The 18,188-nt window shown below is 43.6% G+C and overlaps 3 protein-coding genes across 4 annotated transcripts in view; 2 read left to right on the forward strand and 1 right to left on the reverse strand.

The window, feature by feature from the left end:
- The window catches only part of LOC112432463 (uncharacterized), a 43,650-nt gene extending 32,291 nt beyond the window's left edge, over positions 1 to 11,359 (reverse strand). For both annotated transcript variants that reach the window (XR_013096311.1, XR_013096310.1), the window contains exon 1: positions 10,734 to 11,359. The gene's annotated coding sequence lies outside the window, so the exon portion shown is untranslated. The remainder of the gene's footprint in view (positions 1 to 10,733) is intronic.
- The window catches only part of LOC112432846 (protein NLRC3), a 154,899-nt gene that overhangs the window by 104,459 nt on the left and 32,252 nt on the right, over positions 1 to 18,188 (forward strand). The window lies entirely within an intron of this gene.
- The window catches only part of LOC112432719 (uncharacterized), a 99,748-nt gene continuing 97,109 nt past the window's right edge, over positions 15,550 to 18,188 (forward strand). Inside the window, exon 1 of the mRNA XM_076881409.1 lies at positions 15,550 to 15,583. The gene's annotated coding sequence lies outside the window, so the exon portion shown is untranslated. The remainder of the gene's footprint in view (positions 15,584 to 18,188) is intronic.

Here is an 18,188-nt window from a genome sequence, read left to right on the forward strand (position 1 = left end):
TCGTCATCTCCGAGCATGAAGTAAGGAGAGCCTTCAAGAGAGTGAACACCAGGAAAGCAGCAGGACCAGACGGCATCCCAGGTCGTATCCTCAGAGACTGCGCATACCAGCTAGCTCCTGTGTTCACTGAGATATTCAACATCTCTTTATCTCAGTCGGTGATCCCCACATGCTTCAAAGAGTCCATCATTGTTCCTGTCCCGAAGAAACCCCACCCTGCTTCTCTCAATGACTATCGCCCTGTAGCCCTCACCTCAGTAGTGATGAAGTGCTTTGAACGCCTGGTCAGAGACTTCATCATTTCTTCACTACCAGACACACTGGACCCACTACAGTTCGCTTACCGTCCAAATCATTCCACAGACGATGCCATCTCTCATCTCCTCCACACATCACTCACTCACTTGGACACTAGAAGGGGGAATTATGTTAAAATGCTCTTCATAGACTACAGCTCTGCATTTAACACCATAATTCCCTCCACACTCACCACCAAGCTGGAGCATCTGGGACTCAGCTCATCTATGTGTCAGTGGATCTCCAACTTCCTAACTGGCAGACCACAGGCAGTAAGGATGGGCGGACATGTCTCAGCCTCCACCACTCTCAGCACTGGAGCCCCCCAGGGGTGTGTTCTGAGCCCCCTGCTGTACTCTTTGTACACATATGACTGCGTGGCCACTACCAGCTCCACCACCATCATCAAGTTTGCTGACGACACCGTCGTGGTGGGCCTGATCTCTGATAACAACGAGACGGCCTACCTGAAGGAGATTAGGAATCTGGAGAACTGGTGCCAGAGGAACAACCTCCTTCTAAACGTCAGTAAGACAAAGGAGCTGATAGTGGACTTCAGCACTAAGCAGGAGAGGAACTACCAGACCCCCGTCATCAACGAGTGCCCAGTGGAGAGAGTGGACAGCTTCAAATACCTCGGAGTTCACATCACGCAGGACCTGTCATGGTCCTGTCACATCAACACTGTGGTGAAAAAGGCCCGACAGCGTCTCTACCACCTCAGACGCTTGAGAGACTTCCAACTGCCCTCCAAGGTGCTCAGGAACTTTTACTCGTGCACCATAGAGAGCATCCTGGCGGGAAACATCTTAACCTGGTTCGGGAACAGCACCATGCAGGACAGACGAGCTCTACAGAGGGTTGTGCGGTCAGCTGAGCGCACCATCCGCTCCGAGCTCCCTGACCTGCACTCAATCTACAGCAGGCGGTGCTGGACCAAGGCCAGGAAGATCGTGAAGGACCTCAGCCATCCCAACAACAGACTGTTCTCTCTGCTGAGGTCAGGAAAGCGATTCCGCTCCCTGAAGACCAACACAGAGAGACTGAGGAGGAGCTTCTTCCCACAGGCGATACGGTCTCTCAATCACACCACCACACAGTACTGACCCACACATATGGTTCTTACACACACACTGGACTTTCTGGACTTTGGTTTTGCACAACACTGGTCACTATATTCTTCATTTCCGGTTAATACTTGTACAGCTGCTGTTATTGTGTATATATTTATTTATATTTAGATTTCTTCATACATTCTTATATAGTTCTATATTGTGTATTTTGTTGTACAGTTATTTTATTTTCAACTTTAATTTATATATTTTATCTTATTCTTCCCAGTTAAATTTACCCTTCATTCTAATTTGTGTTGTACAGTTATTTCATTTTTAACCTTAATTTATATTTTATTCCTTCCTAGTTAAATTTACCCTTTTTAATTTTTCATATTTATTTCCTATCTTATTCATAGCCTTTTCCTTTTTTGTTTTCTTTAGGTCACGAGCAGTTGTCCAAGCATTTCACTACATATCGTACTGTGTATGACTGTGTACGTGACAAATAAAAATTTGAATTTGAATTTTGAATTATCCAGAGGAGTGCCCAGACACAGAAGAAATGCACAAAAACAAGACAAAAGTAACGCACTGAAGCACCAGGGCATCCATACGCGGCACCATCTTGGTAAAGAACCAAGAAAACAGCCTGGGACTGAACACTAAGAAAACCAAAGAGGTCATTGTCAACGTCAGGAGGCACTGACTTGACCCCCCTCTACATCAACGGGGAGTGTGTGGAGAGAGGGTCCACACCTCCCGGTTCCTTGGTGTCCTCATCTCTGCTGACACCTCCTGGACAGACAACATCTCAGCGGTCGTCAAGAAGGCCCAACAGCGGCTGCACTTCCTGAGAGTCTTCAGGAAGTACAAGCTGAACTCCAACCTGCTGTTGACATCACGGTATGGTACGGCAGCTGCACTAAGGCGGATAGAGGCTTCAGAGTGTGGTCAAGACAGCACAGAAGATCATCGGCTGCCCTCTCCCCTCCCTGATGGACATTTATTCCTCCCGCTGCCTCAGCAGAGCAGCAAGCATTATCCATGACAGCTCCAGTCCGGTTCTAACCTGTTCAACCTGCTTCCCTCAGGGAGGCGCTACAGGTGCATCAGCAAGGAGACCCACAGACTCACAACAGTTTTTTCCACCCGTAACCTGAACTCACACATGATAAACAGAGACTACACAACTATCATCACCACTGTGCAACACTTAATTTACGTGCAGTAACCCACACTGTAAATATATCGCACTATGTTTTGTTTCTATATTTGTAGATAGTGCTGCAGAACTGTGCAACTCACCCTCTTTCTTTCCCACGTCTGCACTGAATAGGAGATGCTCTGAAGCTTATTGTGCATGTGTGTAGTGACAATAAAACGCATTCTATTCTGTTTTTGTTCACATGCTAAGTTCAGCATTCAAAATCTTGGTGTAATGTTTGAGTCTTCTCTGAGTTTCAACTGTGTAAAATCTTTATCTCACTCCTAACATTTCTAAATTGTGAAACATGGTCTCCTCTGCTGAACTGGAAGAAATTATCAATGCGTTTGTGTCACTGCATTTAGATTAATGTACTGGCCTCTGTGCTGGATTAGAGAAACCACCAAGGCTCTGCACCAGTCTACAGCTGACTCTGTCCATTCTTTTAAAAAGCAGGTCAAAACCTTTTTGTTTAAACAGATTTTCTGTTGAGAAGTTTTTAAAAAATTTTAAAACTACAGGTTTATGTTATTTTGGCACTTAATGGGGTTTTTTTTGTGATGGTTTGTCTGTGAAAACGTCCTCACAATCACTAAAAACCAAAGAACACCACCCCCACAGTAAAGCGGTGGAAACATGGGTCACTTTTCTGCTAAGAGCACAACATGACCTCCCTGCATGGAGGGGCCAATAGACAGGACCGCGTATCGTACTGTGACGAGGAACCTTCGTCCCATGAAGATGGATGTTCAAGCATGACGATGATCCAAAACATCGTGTCGAGGTAACGAAGCAGTGGATGAAAATAAGAGTGGCCTATCGAGTCTTCCACTCATCACCTCCAGCTGGTGACGGCAGATGGCTGCCCCTCACCGAGCCTGGGGTTACTTCTTCTTCTCTGTAATGTTGTAGGGTATTTACCTTATAAATATGAAATATATAAATATGAAACATGTCAAAACAAAGCAGAGACAGCGATCAGTGATAACTGATTCTCAGTGCTGGAGATAAGGATGTACGGTAACCTTCAACATTACACATCCTGTGGACACATACTGTTTGATCTATTGTTAGCATAAAGACGCTGACAGGTGCAGATGAATGAGCCCCTGATTTCTTCAGCCTACAGCAGACAGACTGTCAGGAGTTAGCTGCAGGACTGCAGAGCGTATGCTTGGTTTCATGTTGTGTTGTTTTTAGCCTGACAGATGCCAAATGATCTGTCTGATCAAACGGGCGATTGTGGAAGAACACAAGCGCTTTGTCCTCTGGAGGCTGCTGACCTTCTCTGGCCACACAAACTGCTACACACACTCACACTGACATTAACCTGTCACTGTGGTACACCACTCTATACTTCACATATCTTGGTTGTCCTCATTTACACGACAAACTCTTAAATAGACACACACAGTGACACTGTACGCCACCCCGAGAGGCCCAGCGTGGCACGCTACTGGTGTGTCACATGCTCAGAGTCTAAACAGCCTCTGTGAACCCACACTGCTGCAAATATGTCGCCAGCGCCTTCAGATTCAAATCAGTGTGTCATTGAGCAACAGAGGTTAGCAAAGGTGTCCCAGTCCAAATATGGTGTAACAGCAGGAACATGTGGGACATTCCTTTCTTATGACTTCATAAACTCAGCTACTGGGAGATTAATCCAGCGTGGTGTGGCAGCTTTGATCGTAGACCAAAAATGTGCGCTCCAAAAAGATCCCAGCGTAATCAAAACAGGCCGTCCTTTGGCGTCCACCGGGCAGTGTTTTGTAAATAATGTGTGTTTATCATTTATATGGGAATATAAAGAACTAGTTTTAGCTGTTCTACATAAACAGCATATCCCAAATATCATCAAAACAGAAAATTAGAATAAGAGCTTTCAAATCCAATTTATCGGCACAATTATTTCAATTTACTTAAATGTGCTCCGAGGGCTAACAGGCTGTTTAGATCACAGGGACATGTTACATAATGAAGTAATGAATGTCATTTCTAACTGTTTGATTTTAAAAAGTATGTTTGATAAATGTGGGACAAGGACAAGCATGTAATGGGATTAGTGGGGACACATTCATGGAGGTGAGGAGAAGTCCTAAAGCTAGCTAATGAAAGGACAGCAAACTAACACAGAGGAAGAGGTCAAGGCAGAACAACAAAGATTTCTTTGCAGGGTGAGATGAGGAAGGGAGGAGAGTAACCACTGTGATCACCCAGAAGAGAATGACTCAGGTCTGTGTCCAGTCTCCCCAAATCAGCATGACACAGCAAACTCAGCTACATAAATCTCTGAATTACCAGCTGAGCCACTAATCCAGGCGGTATGACACTCGCCAAACTGCTAGTTCTGTGATATTTTACCACCGAGCATAAAAGTGCTTACAGGAAAGGCCAGGAAAGAATAAGCCATGAATACAGAGTTTAAATCATAAGAATATTTTATAACGTTTAACATTACGCAGAAGCATTTCATATTCATGAAACGCTTTCAATTAAAAGAAAACATCGAAACAGGTAATAAGAACACACCCAACATGCTCAACACCCACTTTAGTACTTCCTACTCAGCAGTTTCAATTACTGGTTAAAGCAAATGTGTTAGAAACTTAAAGCACGTAAAGAATCTGCTCAAGTCAAACAAGACATCAGACAACACATCACCAAGAAGGCAAGTTTAAAGCAGTCCTACAGAAAGGTTTCAAAACTCACTCCCACAGCTTGATTCCAAGGATGTTAGATTCCTATCGGGCCTTTTCTACTGTTAATGTTTAAGCTAAATGACAACTTTGTTTGTCCACTGTCAGCATTCGAAACAACTTCTACAGGGTTTAATGGAGCACACAGATTTGACTTTTTACAAAAGCACTCAATGAGCTGTAGTAATGAAGAATTGTATCACAGTACGTTTTGTCATATCCTGTCTAAGATGTTTTTTCTTGCATGAGCCTAAGCACTCATTTATACTCGTATCCAATACAACTGATTTCGGTTTTATGCTTCCTAAAACCCTTAAAATTCCTTGTCAACGTCTTTTAGTTTAACCAATCCTAAAGAAAATCAAGCTTTGCTGCTCTACTCTATTTCCCGTTCCCTGCAACATGTATGTGGATGCTGAATGAGACGGGTGGAGGGATGAGCGCTACATGGTTGTGTTTGAGCAGGAGGGCTGGATGATGAATGGGCTTTTATAGACATGCTGTTCGTTTACGGCAGGCTTGTAGGCGATGATCTCTTTAGTGTAATATGAAAAGGAAACAGACACATCGTGATATCACAAACACAATCCTACATTTGTGCCAACCTAATAAAATAATATACAGTACTGTGTGAAACTCATCAAGTGGCCTGAACTAAAAGTTCTCCAGCAAGTTCAGTAGCATTGCTACTTGAGATTGTTCATGTTGCAGCCAAGAACTTCACTGATGACTGCTGCCATGGTGTAAATCAGCTGGTTGGTTCCAGCGATGGTCACACTAGGGACTGTCCACTGCAGTAAAAACTCTGCATTATCACTCCGTTACCTGCTGCAAGCACTGCCACAGTCTGATTTTCTTTCATCACTACCTGAATTGTTTGACTAAAAGGAAAAAGAAATGGCAGATGTCCTTCTCTACAGGGGAGAACTGTTGGCAAACTGTTCACCACCCCCCAACCGCCCTGTCTGTCATCACTCCACTAGCATTGCTGTTTGTAATTATATTCACTCCACTTTTACACACCTGTACATAATATCCTAAAAGCCAAAAATCAATTAGAACCCTGCTCTGTTTGGTAATGAACTGTGATAAAACAAATATCCCCTGCCTATGAAAAACCATAGGCTTCCCAAGGGAGTCATGAGTTCATAATGTTCATGTTTATAAACACTGAAAGCTGACATGGAGTAGGTCCCAGGCCCTGAACTCCATAAGCAAGAAAATGGATTGATGTATAAATACACACACACATATATTAGGGGTGCAACGATAAACAAAATTCACGGTTCGGTTCGATACTTTGGTGTCACGGTTCGATACAACAAAGTAATAAAAAATAAATAAATCTATCTGATGGAGGAATCGCTCATCTTTGGAAAAGAGAGTTTATTACAGAGAAATGTCTCTTTCAAAATAAAAGCTCTACTATACGCTTCTTCTGGGCTATATTCTCTTTTTTTTTTTTTTTTTTTTTAATAAATAGGACAGGGGGAATGAATGAGAGAGAGAGGGGGAGAGAAAGAAAGAAAACCCAAGGGGAGAAGAGACGGTGAGAAGGGGGGGGAAGAGAGACAAAAAAAAAAAAAAAAAAAAAAAACTCCTGGGTCACCTGTATGGAGAAAAAAAAACAAACAAACAAACAAACAAACAAACAGAGGAGACAGCAAACAACAAAGAGCAACATAATAATAGAGAAAACAAAGCACCATCACAATAAACTAGCTAGTCATAGATATCAGTATTTACTAAGTAATAAACGATATTGTGCAGCACGCAAGATAGACAGCGCACAGTGTGCTTTGAGGCAGCAGCCAAGAAAGCTTTAGTCCGCGTCTGTGAATACCCATGTGTGCATACCTGTGTGGATCAGCATGCTTGCATTCCAAAGGTTTCTCCATGTAATGATCTGCTAGAGAGTGTGGGGGGGCCACAGCCCCGTCCTCCAGGGTGTGAAGCGGGTATGGAGGAGATCAAAACTCCAGACATCCAGAGGCCCCCAGAACACAAGAGACCATGGAAGACCAACAGAGGGGCAGCCGCGCCACTGTTCCAGTAAGAGCTGAGGAGAGTCCCAGACGAGGGCTCACTCAGCAGCCGCGGAGCAGAAGCCAGGGGGGGTTGCAGTGACGCGCCCGTGAGCTCCGCCGGCCCCCAGCTGCGCCTGAGTGACCGAGCCCTAGGCCGAGAGGCCGGGGGCACCCCACCTCCAAAGGGGCCCGAGCGAGCCCCAGGCCCCAGGCCCCGACAAGCGGCCGCCAAGGAGTGAGCCGGTGTGTACCCGGACGCCCACCCCCAGACACAAAGAACCACCAACACACCGACACCTGAGGGAGTCCGCCACCGGCAGGGGAAGTGGTGGTGGGTGGAGATAGGCCTCCAAACCTTGGAGGGCCTGAGGTGTCCCCAGAGAGGTGGCGTCTGATACCCAACCTGACATATAGACACAGACATACAGGCACACACAGACACAAACATCCATTCCCACCCTCATGCTCTCATATGCACTCACTCCACACTCAACCAACGTGGAGACAGACATAAAGAGACGCTGTACACACAATCACACTCCCCAAGCGTACTCTACAAACCGGGTCTAGGTACCCTTGTCCCTGGAGGGGGGAATTGCACCCAGACCCAGGTGGTGTTACCCTTTTCCCTGCGGTGGGGAGAGGCAGACCACCCCGACTCCGCAGCAGCAGGGAGGCCCCACACCCCAGACCGCAGTCGGACGGCCAACTCCTCCTACTAGCCCTCCCGCTCCAGCAGGCCGCAGAGAATGGGGGTGGGAGAAGACTCTGGGCTATATTCTCAGCAGCATATTAAACATATCAGGTCCCCATAAGGAGAATCATGTGCTAACGGCTGTCTAAATGACTCGGGTAAAGTTTGTAGCATGGTGCTTGTTGTTTTGTCTGCTTCCTCTTGTCTTTGCACTAGGATGATGTCGGAGTAAATGTGCAGTCATATTCGTTGTGTTCCCACTAGTGCTGTCAGCGTTAATCTGAAATGACCTTAACGCCACAACACGGCAAATCTCCGTTAACAAGCTACCGCGGATCACCCCGTGCGTGGGGCTGGACGGCGTCAACACGTTAACGAGCTAACTGCGCTAACACACTAGTTCCCACCCATGTAATTGAGCATTGCGTGGCACATCCAACATACTGTTTTACTTTAGTCCATGACGCGCTTACCTTCAGGGTCATACGTCACATGAAAACCAAAATAGTTCCAAAGGCCAGATCTGAATGAGGGTGGGGGAGGTTCAGTTTGCCATGTTGCAACGAGCTTAGCTTCTGTCTGCTAGCTTGCCCTGCGCTCAGTGGATCTGTGCTCGACAGTGCAGCCTAGGCGGAGTAGTCGAACACAGATCCACTGAGCGCTCAACACAGACAGCATCGTCAGAAGGAAAGTTGATAAAATAAATTAAAAATGTTGTATTGTTCGATACATATGTGTACTGAACCGAAAGCACTGTATCGAACGGTTCAATATCGATACGAGTATCGTTGCACCCCTAATATATATACATATATATATGTGTGTGTGTGTGTGTTTCTGTGGTTCAGCATTATGATGCTGAACCACATCATAATGAATAAATGGATAAATTTCCAAAATCCCGGAGCAATGCAAATTAGCCGGTGCGAGGTAAGGAGCTCTGTCATTGGTTAGACAGTCTTAGCTTTGCACCTATACCAAAGGCCATTCAGCCTCTGTGTTTACACTCTGCCTACACAGATGTTGGACATGAGACGACACAGGAAAAGGATTTTTGATGTGAGGTTTTTATTGAGATTTTATTTCTTTTTTTTTTCTGATTTGAAGTATTTATTAATGGAATAATTATTTATTTTCAAATACTGATTTATAAATATTTATTTATTTATTTATTTTTTTTGCCTGTCCCGTTTGGCTCTTTTGCATCAGAATTGTTGTCTAAAGGCAAAGAAAGATGCCCAACGGATTTACTTTACCAAATTGACCATCCCAGCCTTGCCGTAATGGTCCATTTGATTCACCTTTTATTGTTTATTTTATTTTCACTTACTGAATATGGGACAGACTTGACTGGGGGAAAGAAGGGGAGAAAGAAAGAGAAACAGCTGAGAAGAGGGACGGGGGAGAAGGGCAAAAAACAAAAACCAACAGAATTTTATTTTCAATTAAATTACTAGATAATAAATTACTTTTGTATTGAATAAATAAAATAACTTAAAAATGAATTTGTAAATTAATATTTTATCGCACAATTCATTGTTTAAGCAAAGAACTTTTTATTTCGATGCGCTGGATCTTCTGGTCCTCTGCACATAAGTGGATTTCCATTTAGACTTTATATAGACAACAACTCAAAGTGCTTTACAACAAGTCACATTCACCCATACGATCATCTAGTGCTGTACTTTAAACACTTTAAACACAAACACAGATACTGTGGGGAGAGGCCACAGAGGCACAGGGAGAAAACTCACACAGAAATCCAACAATTAAAGAGGAACCTTCTCGATGTAACACTACCATCCTGCAAGATGACCTGGTCCTGGGCCATCTTAATAAGCATGCTGTGCACAGTAGTTTCATATTGCTGCCAGAACAAACACCAGACAGTTTGTACACAAGGCTCAGATTCTCGCTTTGCCAGATACAGACAATAGTTTAAGATCCTAATGTCTCTGCACAGCTCTGTATGTACTGAAATATCCAACCTCAGATATTTCCTGCTCACTCTCTGCACCGCCTTAGACAACAAGTAGTTCATGCTATACATAGCATTGACTTTTCATTCCAGCCATGTGCACTCATCAGGGCATCAGTGCTGCCGTAGTAACCACACTAACACTTCCTTGCACCTGTTGAAATGGCCTCAGTCTGATCGTGCCCTGAACAAACTCACCTTTAACATCCCACACACGGACTAAATATGTGCGTGTCAATAACACGTGACAGGAGAACATGCTGGTTGTCTGTCATGGGGCTGAATTAGAAACAGAGCATGAACTACAGTTTGTCAGATTAAGACTGATCAGGTCCAACATCCGCTCCCAGCACTGATTTACACGTTTGGTGTCACATTGAAGGAAACGCCTACTGGCACAACCTGCATGTGTTAAACTGCTCCTGCGTGTAAACAGCGTGTCACTTACGGCTTTTTGCATCACAAGGACGCGCACTGGCGTCTCAGGGTGACTCAGATGTTTGCTGAATGAGGTGTAGACCGGACTAGGCGGGACTCATTTCACCAAAACACGAGCTTTTCCACCCACCAGTGTTTATCTGTGTGCTTATTTTAAAGAATTATTCCATCGTTATCAAATACGAAGCATTACACGCACGTCGTGCCGTTTCTGCTGAGTCAGACACCAGTGCTCCCGTGTGCTGATTCTCGGGTCCATCTTAAACTGGTGTGTTTGCGAATGAACTTCGGTAAAACGTTACAACGTTACCGGGCGCGCAGAGGGTCTCGGAGGCGTGTCGTACCTGTCGGGTGGTCGCGGGCTCCTCGTTCCCGGTGGGTGAAGGTGTTTCTCCTTCAAGCGATGCTGGGGTGACCGGAGAAGAAGCCATGTCCCCCCGACATCACCTCTCACTAAGCGCCGCTCCTACTGTGACTTTCCTCGGTGTCCTCCAGCGTGCAATACGCTGCCTGGCGCAGTTTGCACGGACGGTGGACCGGTTGCGTCGCTCGTTTCCTGCGCGATCAAAGTGAGTCTTCGGCTGCACAGTGCAGCCACTGTCCCTCCTCCGGCCGGCGGACTAGTCCAGGCGAGGCGGATGACGTTGTCCCGGGTCTCGCTCGCTCTCGCACATGCAGGACTTGGCCCAGTCTGTCTTCTTCTGCCTCACTCTGCGCTCTGCTTTTCACTTCATGTCTTTTTGTTTTGTAAGGTGGCTAACACGATCACTCCTCTTCTGCCTGCAGGACTCTGTGACTGCTCTGTGCTGTGGCAGCACACTCCAGCCTGATAGTTCATTTTACAGCTTTTGGCACTGCGACGCTCTCCTCGGCTCGACAGACACAATCTCACCATGTCGGCACAATATACTGAGTGCAATCCATAACATGATTTTATCTCACTGTAACTTTGAAATCGACCAAATGTTGCGTAAATGACGTGTCACGTGAGTTGAGCACACATGCACACCCCCTGTCCTCACAGCAGACATTCATTGCTGCAACAAAAAGTTGCCACACATATTTCTACATGAAACGTACTGAATCAGTTGGCACATATTTAATATATATTAAATATAATATAATGTTGTTTTGTTGAGTGGCTGAAATAAAGCTGAATCACATCACAGGAACGACACAGCCCTGTTCCTCCAGGCTGTTAACCTGTGAATCAGCAAACATGTATGATTTATTGTCATTCATTTGCTGAACAAACTTTCCTCTGAACTTTGACCCTGAAAATTCAATTCCATTTTATTTATATAGCGCCAAATCACAACAAAAGTCGCCTCAAGGCGCTTCATAGGTACAGAGAAGAACCCAACAATCATATGACCCCCTATGAGCAGCACCCTAACCATGGATTGGAGAAGAATGTGAGATGGTAACAATGAGAGCTCAGGAGATGGCAAATACACTAGAAGAGCTACCTTTATATCACGCTGAGCTGAGGGTTTGTCAAGCCCAGCTCAGATTTTCAGGAGAAAGGTGATCTGAACCAAAAGCAGGAGGAGATCATCACTGCTGGACCGAAGGCTAAGAAGGAAGAGCTTCTGCTGTTTGCAGTGTATACTGCTGTGGATGCTGTATCGTGTGACATGCACAAGATGTTTTATGCAGACTGAACTCTTTCTTTGTAGTGTTTACCTGGAGAAGATCGGAGGGGCTGGCTAAAATGATGAAAGCTCGAAGCAGATCAGAACACCGCTTTGAAAACTTGTACGTGATGCTGTGGGGTTGATTCAGTGACCTTGTGGGGCCATAACAGAAATGACAGCAGTGTAGTGGATCAAATAAAGAGTGATGATGTTATATTTGTGACTGTAGCAGGACCAAGGCTCAAAAGGTTGCAGGCGTTGTTAATTGAGCAGAAGATGGACGGCATCAAGCCCTCTCCTCGACAGCTACAGGATCACAGTCTGCAGGTTCAGTTATGCAACGTTTTAGCATCGATGCGTGAAGTTAAGAGCAGACAGGGAGGTTATTTTTGCACTGGGCTGGAATGACTCAGTTTACCTGTCAAAGGCTATCACGGCTGGGAGAAAACCCTCAGCATTAGTAAAGAAGGACCACGGTGGCCTCTGGGTAGAAACACTGCAGAGTTCATGTGGATACGCTGCTGCATTAGGTCAGATAGAAATATCATAAAGCATCATTAAGTAAAAACGTTTATTAAGAACAAATGTTTAAATATTGTTAACGTGTTTCCCAGAAACATCTGTAGAGACAAAGAGCTTTCTGTTGTTGCTTCGAGGAAACAAGCTCTTCTTTTTAGTTTTGTCCTGGTATTTATTCCAGGACGGACTCATCCACTGAGCAGTGTTTGGGTTTCTTCCTTTTCCTCGTTCTGGATGCAAACTATTACAACTCGGGCTTTATTTCAGTGACAATGGCCTTAAGCTGCAATACAACAGGAAGTTACTCATATATAGTAATTTCCCAGACCATATTAAAAATCCATTAACAGGAAATACAAATGATGGGACAATGCCACAGCATGGACATTAGAACAGTTGGGAAAATTTACCTGGAAAAAGGTGAAAATGAGGCTTCATTGAACTGGAATTACAAAGACCAGGAATGTGAGATCCACCAGCCACAACTGAGGGTTTTTACACGTCATATCCTCAAAGTAGAACTACAGTGATCAAAAGAATCGACTTTAATGTTATTCTTTCTTTATTTATGTCAGATTTAACCCCCCAAAAAGCTTTAATCTTTAACTAGTCTTTGGACGTAGCTACAGCACGGTCAGGTTGACAGTTTATGGGTAACATGTGGCCACCAGGCACTGCGACACACTTCCATGTTATATTACCTTGGCGTCCCGTAGGAATACAGGAGAATCATGTGAGGAATCTAAGAGTTGTTTCTTAATTCAATTCAGTTTTATTTACACAGCACCAAATCACAACAGCAGTCGTCTCAAGGTGCTTTATACTGTAAGGTAGCTCGTACAATCATACATACAGAGAAAAACCCAACAATATGACCCCCTGTGAGCAGCACTTTGGCGACAGTGGGAAGGAAAAACTCCCTTTAAACAGGAAGAAACCTCCGGCACCAGGCTCAGGGAGGGGCGGGGCCATCTGCTGTGATTGGTTGGGGTGAGAGAAGGAAGACAGGATAAAGACATGCTGTGGAAGAGAGACAGATGAACCGCTGAGTGTTGTCCCGTCGAGGTGGCTCTTCTATGTTGTGCATTTATGGCACCAAACCACAAATGCAAAGGAAGAAAGGGTCGAGGCACAGCACCCAGCTGCCTGACAATATTCAGGCAACGTCCAAAGCCCCACAAAGGACCTACCCACACCCCACTGGCCCCGCCCAGATCAAGGAGCTGTCACAGCAGACAAAAATGTGAAGTCCGCACATAGTCGCCATGGCACCCACCAACCCACCACACCATCCCCCATGGAGCTACCAGGAGAGGCATACTGGCCCACTGAGGATCACAGAGGAGCAGACCCAGGGGGGCTGACAGCACAGCCCCCACCCACCAGTCCTGCAGCTTATATTGTATATTGTATGAAATGAAGGAAGGTGAGTGCTATTTTAAATGGTTGTAGAAAATGAAAAAACAGCAGGTGTATTGGCTGCATTTTTAGATAAATAGTTGTATCTGTTTACAAAATGTACAATTTATATTTGCATTTCAAGTTATAAACATTTACCCAACACGTCTGTGGTTTTTTTACAGTAAAAAATACTGCTAGGATTTTAGGTTCTTTGTGTGATTTCAGATCAGTAATAGTTACATTAATAGTAATAGTAATACTAATGCAGTATGTCAGTGAAAAAACAACTAAATTCAGTTGAGCTGAAAAGATACCAAACAAAGCAAGAGGAGGAAAAAATAAAATGAAACAATCTGAGGGTGAAATACAAACGTAAACTCAAAGGAGTCACAAATGTCCGGTTGTATTTCAGACCTCAGAGGGTGAATCCAACAAATCATGAAAAATGAGGTTTACATGTTTGTTCATGACAGTGCAGATTTCTGACATTTTGTGTCATTTAAGCTGTAACAATGTGACAGTTTTCTAACAAAAACAGTGAAACTTAAGTTAGACTTGTGTTTGTAAATGAAGCGCCCCATGTTGTGTAGCTTTCTGGAGTTTATACTTATTGGGCTACATATGTATTTAATATACAGGCTGTACAGTACATAACATCAAAACTCACATGTTTCATGTAACTAAAGTGTGTAATCATGTGGGTACAGACAATAATTAAGTTATAGACTATATTTATATGAAAAACGTGCATACTTACTGCATTTGAATCATTTTAACCACATGTAACCACCTGCATATGTGTTTGGGGGAAAAGGCTTTGATTTTGCCACCCTAAGAAAATTTCTCTAGAGCCGCCCCTGACCATTTCACAGGATTTGCATTTAAAGATGCAACAAGAAAAAATGGTTAGGGTCAGGAGGTCAAAGGTCAGAGCTCCTGTGGGTCTGAGGGCGGCCTCACGCTGGAGAAGGATGAAGGAGTCTGACCTGAGCCAGTGTTTGACATGAACACATCAGCACTGCTGTCAGTGAGCCTAACGACAGCCGTTAGCATCATTTCAGTGTTTCAGTCATAAAAACACTTCCTGTCTCTGTGGTGGTTACAGTGACATCATGCAGTTTGTGCTTTGACCTCCAGAGGGCGACAAATCAGCACAGACAGAGAGCTCCATTCAAACTTTGCTGCCATCAGGAATAATTCTTCAAATATAATCATCAGTGTTTGAGCAGTTATGATATCAGGGACAATCTAGACATGTGTGACAATACTGAACATGTCACATGACACACCTCAAACATCATGTGATCCACTCTCAGTCTGCACTTTCATTCATGACTTCAACAGGTTGAAATGAGCTTTGAAGAAACATCAGTTCAGTGCTGAAATATTTAAACGCTGCAGGAAGAACAACAACAAAGTGATGACGGATGTTTGTGCTTCAAACAGGAAAACCAGCAGAAATAAATCACAGCCTGCCAGAGGTTTGGAGTTTCCGAGGTGCACCTGAACGCAGCACAGTGTTCCAATGCTCCTGATTGTCCTCAAACGTCTCTTTGGGTGTTTCCTTCCTGCTCAAAGTTTAATTTCACTTCCTGAACTTCGTGGAGTGGAGCTTGTTGTTGGTGTGTGAAGAAACTGTAAGTTTGCTTCGTTTCCTCCTTTAACAGTTTGTCTTTAGGAACTTTACTGTTTGTTCAGCTCGTGTTTGATTTCTTCACACAACAAACTGTGTGTGTTTGTATTTCCGGTCTCTCCATTAAAGTCAGTGTGTAATGTTTCCTGGCTAACATCAGCTGTGTGCAGCTTAGTTCAGCACAAATCTGCCGCTCCATAGTTCACGGTAACGGACTCACAGCTGGACCAACGAGGCCGAGTGTGTCCGCCACTCTGAGCTACGTTCGTGTTTGTGTACTTGTAGTTTGTACTTTGAGTTCACTCAGAGCCCACAGAGGACGCAGCGTACGTGATGACGTCACAGCCCTTTACCTCCTTTACTGTCACTGTGATTAATATTTACACACGAGACACCTGCAGAGCTCTGACGCTGAGCTAGCACACAGCATGCTAACGCTAAGCTAATGCTAAGCTAACCTAGAACCCAGAGTGAGTTAAAGCTGAGTAAACACTGACCCCAGACCAGCACCGTGATTTGATTTTGATTTTATTGATTAGCATTCAAATATCTCAGTGAAAACAGAACAAAAATCGACCATAAAGCAAGTAAGCATGAAACAAGGCTAATCAAAAGGTATTGGCTGAAGCATTTGCTTATTACGCCAACCCTTTTCACAAAATATCTTTTTGCATGCAGCTCCTGTACACAGGGCCTGAAGCAAATAAGAAAACAAAGCAAAAACCAAACAAACAAACAAGAAAAAAAAACTTTCCACCTTAGATAAGTAACTACATCAAAGCAAAAGAATCAAGAGGTTGTTTTTTTTTTGCTCTTTTCATTCTTAATTTATATATTTTTCTAATACTCTATTTTTAAACATGTTTTTAAACAAGGAAAATGAACTACACCTTTTTAAATCCCTGTCAGAACTATTCCACAGGTTACCTCCTCTAACAGAAACACATCTCTGCTTTATATTTGTCCTTATCTTGTTTTTTTTAAAGAAATCTCTTCCCCTTAAGTCATATTGACTCTCTCTGACTTTGAACAGCTTCTGAGTCCTGCGGCAAAGCAAGTTATTTTGTGCTTTATACATTATCTGTGCCATTTTATATTCAACTAAATCATAAAATTTCAGGGTATTCAGATTAATAAACAAAATGTTAGTTGGTTCTATATAGTTTGATTGGTTTATAATTCTTATAGCTCTTTTTTGTAACTTGAAAATAGGAAGAGTGTTCGTTTTATATGCATTAGCCCATATCTCCAGACAGTAAGTCATATATGGAAGCAACAGAGTACAATAAAGTGTGTATAATGATTTTTTGTTCAGCTTTGTTTTATAGAGAATAGCAATGGTTTTTGACATTTTTGTTTTCACAATGATAAAGTGAGCTGCTGCTGCTGAACTTGAACAGGTAACAAAGTGATGAGCAGTCAGGCTGCAGGTTTCTACCTGTTCATGTTTCTACAGTAGAATCACTTTGAAGTGTCTTTGTGCTGTTTCATCTTTGATTTGTGTTCATAAACACTCAGAGAAACATCACGTGACCTCATCAGGATCTGTGTTGGTGTGTGGGGCTGTACCTCAGCTTTATGTTGTTACATGCTCATTTGTTCATTTTAACATCAAAGTAATGTTATGAGGAGTAATGAAGTAACGTACTCCATTACTTTTAATTAAAGTGTTCTGTGTAATATGTGTAATAATGACTGTTTTGAGTAATGACCAACACTGATCACAACAAAGAGGAAATGCCTCCAACATGCACAAACATTTGAGCCACAACATGCAGTTAATGTGCACAAATGTCTTTGATATGCTGCTCAGTGATGGTGGTGACTGTCAGAGCAGAGCTACTGAGAATCAATAAGTAATATCAATGATGGGATCAGAATCACTAAATTCTTCTCATCCCTGTCAGTATCATACATGTGCTGTATAATGTGATAAATGTAGAGGTGCTGGCTGTTCTCTCACTCTGCTGTTTAGCTGTAAAGGACGCCTCCCTGCCTTTGTCTCATTCATGACCTTTAATAGTCTCTTCTAACATGCAGAGATCTGTATGATCTGTTTCATAGAGTCTAACCAGCCTGTACAGGTAACAACAACAGTCACTGCATCACTGACACACAAACGTCATCTCTGTCAATAACAACATTCATACATGGAATAAAAACACATCAGTGGATCATTGCTGGAGCTGATGTTTGTGCTCCTGGTGCAAAGGCTCTCAGTTTCCTCCTTGAAATAACATCAGTGGTGGGTCAGCGACATGCTTTCTTTCCCTCTCAGGTTTAAATATCTGGGACTCTCCACCGTTTGGTTTTAGAGCTGAAGAAGCTTCTCGGATGAAACGTCTTCCAGAAACTTAAAGACGTCTCTTTTCTCTCCAAGCTCCTTAGATCACATGACCTGGATGACTGAACCCACAGACACATTGACCTGGTTTCTAGGTAGAGCTGGGCGATAGAACGATAACGATATGTATCGCGATATAACTTTTTCTCGATAGAAAAATTAAACTATTGCGATAGACCTCGCCGCTCTTGTCCTCTTAAAAAAAAAAAAAAAAAAAAAAAAGGTCAGCCAATCCAAACTAAGTAGCCGCACGTGTGTTTGTTTG

This window comes from Maylandia zebra, unplaced genomic scaffold (genome assembly GCF_041146795.1).
Source record: "Maylandia zebra isolate NMK-2024a unplaced genomic scaffold, Mzebra_GT3a scaffold11, whole genome shotgun sequence".
NCBI lineage: Eukaryota > Metazoa > Chordata > Actinopteri > Cichliformes > Cichlidae > Maylandia > Maylandia zebra.